A 3,684-nucleotide genomic window follows, 5' to 3' on the forward strand; every position below is an offset into this window, starting at 1 on the left:
ACCCTGACATTATGAAATTTATGCATGGAAGCAGTAAAGTAATCTACTCGTTTTACACGTATTCCTAGATACGCGTACAACGGTAGCAACTACCCGAAACATCGTCCTATCGACGGCATCGTCCTCAGGACGGAATTTTCCCCACACATTAGATACCTTCATACAAACACGCGTATGGCATGTAAATAATCCGGCATCATATAAGCACTTCCCTAGATCGGCAGTGTGTCCGACCATGCTCTCACAACTCTCACTTACCAAGGCGTAGAGGCAATGGATCCATGCATTACCATTCAAGTGAATGGCACTCATACAATAGCACGCCGTATGAGCGACGAAATAGAAATATGATGCAAAGACCCCCAAGTCAGTACTTAAATAAGCCACCTAGAGTCCTTAACTGGGCATACTGGATATGACCACTGGCACACTCTTAAGTTTTTAAATTAGGGGTTGAAACACCTATAGGCTATAAGTTCGTAATTAGTTTGGTAACACAAAACCCTTTTGTTTTAAATACCCGCATGAACAGTAACCTGCTAAACCTTGCTCTGATACCAGCTGTAACAGAACCGACCAATTATACGAGATTAAGTAAGAAAATCTTCCGCCGAAGCAGACACTTTAGCTAACTTAAGCCCGTATAACCCGGTAGTCCGTGAAACCATGAAGGATTTCAAACCAATTGACATACCAACCAAGATCGTACAAGTTTAGCAAGTACCGTCACACGTTACATAAAGTTCACAACGATAGTGAATACATCAGAGTTTAGAACATAAAGTTATTACAAACCAAGGTCAACTGAAATAGCGGAAGTAAATAGTTTTAAAGCCACACACACACTTTTAGTTCAGATACAGTGCCAGTAGGTAGTCATCTCCAACAAAAGCATCAGATGAGAAATACGGAGTGACCATTGCCTTTGGTCCTAGTTGTCACCCATCGCCGGGTACAGGCAGTTAATGCAATAGCCATAGTACATTTGACCATCTGCAACAACAACAATGGGAACAACGCCCTGAGTACGAGAAGGTACTCAGCTAGACTTACCTGTCTTAAACCAAAATAAAGCGACACCAAGGATTATGCAAGGCTTTCTTTAGTGGGCTAGCTGACTCTTTTGCGAAAGCATAAGTTATCATGAATAAACCATTTTAAGTACTTTGCATCATCTTTATTATAACCTATCCATCTAGGTAAGCACCTGTACTATAGCAATCACATGATTGACCAATAACATCCAGTTACCAATTTAACTTTAGCATAGCTCACATCATCCAGATAACCATCATTGTTCCATAATAATTACTACGATGCCATAGCTCGAGTCAAGTGCTCACTATCTAGGAGCGATGGTGATTCGAATCGATTCCTAACCAGCTGGTGATTTATTTCTCACACAAACCACACCCACTGATCAAGTGAGCTACAGATCACCAATGACACTTTTCAGGTAGCCGCGGGACAATCTGGGGCCGCAGTACCCAGGGACCGCCCGACTGCCAGGAATCAGGTCACACCTGCCCTTGGGCTCACTCTTCGCGCCCCTATCATACCCCCATCAGCACCAATACGCGCACCCGTGTAGATCCCGGCCCGAATAGTGCCACTAGCTTCGCGGTCGAAAGGTACTTTATTCGGCCAGCTAAATGTGAGGCATGCGTTCAACATGACAAGAGGGACGAGCAACGATCAGTCCTTAATCGACACAGACGGAAACTAACAGCACCCCAGAACCCAGTCTGGTTGCCTCCAACTTTTTCGTCCGGTCTCTAATTTTCCATCACATATGGTTAATTCCAGAATATCATTCTTTCCAGAGCTAATTTCTTCCAGTAACCACCTATAATATAGGTGATCGGGTATCACCGATCGCTACCGGTCTAAGCAAGGCTAAGCAGTTGTTCGATCCTGACCTAACAGGGAAAAGGTAATAAGGTAGGCAAGGATAGTAAGGAATGCATCAACGGTTTCAATCAACTCCTACAACTTAATGCAACAATATATAAACTCCTATATATGTAGAAAGAATTGCTTTTATAAGGTAGGAGACTTATAATGCTCTGGGGCTTGCCTCGTTCGAACGAACTAGGTTGGTGATCCACGCACTCCGGCAAGTCCTCTCCTTGCTCCTCTTCCTCTGGCACCTCCTGTGCCTGGACTTCTTGTGGCTCGGTCCCGGTCTGCTCTTCCTGAACTGCTACTAGCAACTCCTCCTGCGATCCTGTATGATGCAGATGTATAAGTGCTAATGCATAGGTGCATCGAAGAGATGACATGTAATGATCATGATGCATGAAATGTAGATGACCATGTTTAACTTCATTGTACATAGTAGTAGCAAAGCTCTTCTACAAGGTAGTCAACATCATCCAAGAACATGTACTACTATCTACTACGACAACCACTGTACTAACATGCCAAATCACCACAGCAACTAAGATGCTACAAAGATACACCAAAGAGAACATTATTAACTAAACTCGCATTAAAGAAGATCATTTTATTTCATTTTAAGACTAGGGCTACAACAGCAGCATATATTTCTGGTGCTCATAAAAATCTGAGAAAATTACAGTAGCATAGTACTACTCTAAGTAGACTACCATAAAATTTTCATTGTATTTGGATAAGTAAAATAGCCTACACAAAAATGACAAGGCATAAGTGCTTAAAAAGGCATAAATAGAAAACCTTAGTTAAAAGTGTCAAGCAACAGATTTCATATTTTTCCTAACATACTTAAGGTACTGGGATACTCTCCACAAAATTTTATGGTCATAGGATTCCTAGATAATTTACAAAAATTTACACAAGTATCAATCAATGATAAAAGGAAAATCTATAACTCAAAAACCACACATGCAATGACTCTCAAATTTTTACCAGAGCTTCTACTAAGCAAGACTAGCTTACCCACAAAATTTCATAATTTTTGGACCACAGAAACTCAAGATATAATTCAAACAAGTTTGCATGCATCTAAAAATACATTTCAAGTTCCTATTTAATTCATCCAAAAATTATACTATAAGTGCTGATGTTATATTTTTCTTAAATACTAGACTTCACTCAGATCCTAACAAAATTAGACTCACTCAAATTGGATCTACAAAACTTGAGATACAAATTTCACAAAATAGCATCAAAATCTGAACAAATGCACTAGCTTTTCATTCAATAGACGCTGACAGCTGGGGCCCTCCAGCAAATCGGGCCCGCATGTCATCCACACTAGAACAGAGGAGGCGGCTTCGACGGCACGAAAGACGGCGTAGCTCGCCGGCGGCGGCTTCACCGGCGATGTGGAGGGTACCTCCGTGCACGCCATGACCTACCACGCCAAAAGACCTACTAATCCTAAGCTCTAGCGGACTCCAGGGACGTCGGCCACGGCCCACGGCGGCTCGGCCATGGTGCACGGTGGTGCTCCGGCGAACCCCGGCGTTTGGTCGCCAGACAAGGCGCGCGTAAGCTTTCAGTGAACAAGACGGACCTTCCTACGCTACGGCTACCGGCTACGGTGAAGCGGTCAGGCGGGACCGCGTGAGATCACCGGCGGTGACCATGGCGGCCATGCCGCGGTGGTGCATGGTTCGGCAATGCCGCTCACCTAAAGCTTGGCTGGCTCCGTGAGGGCGCTGACGAGGTCCGTGAGGCGATGGCGGAGCTACGGGTGGG

Source organism: Miscanthus floridulus, chromosome 19 (assembly GCF_019320115.1).
Source record: "Miscanthus floridulus cultivar M001 chromosome 19, ASM1932011v1, whole genome shotgun sequence".
In the NCBI taxonomy this organism is placed as follows: Eukaryota; Viridiplantae; Streptophyta; class Magnoliopsida; order Poales; family Poaceae; genus Miscanthus; species Miscanthus floridulus.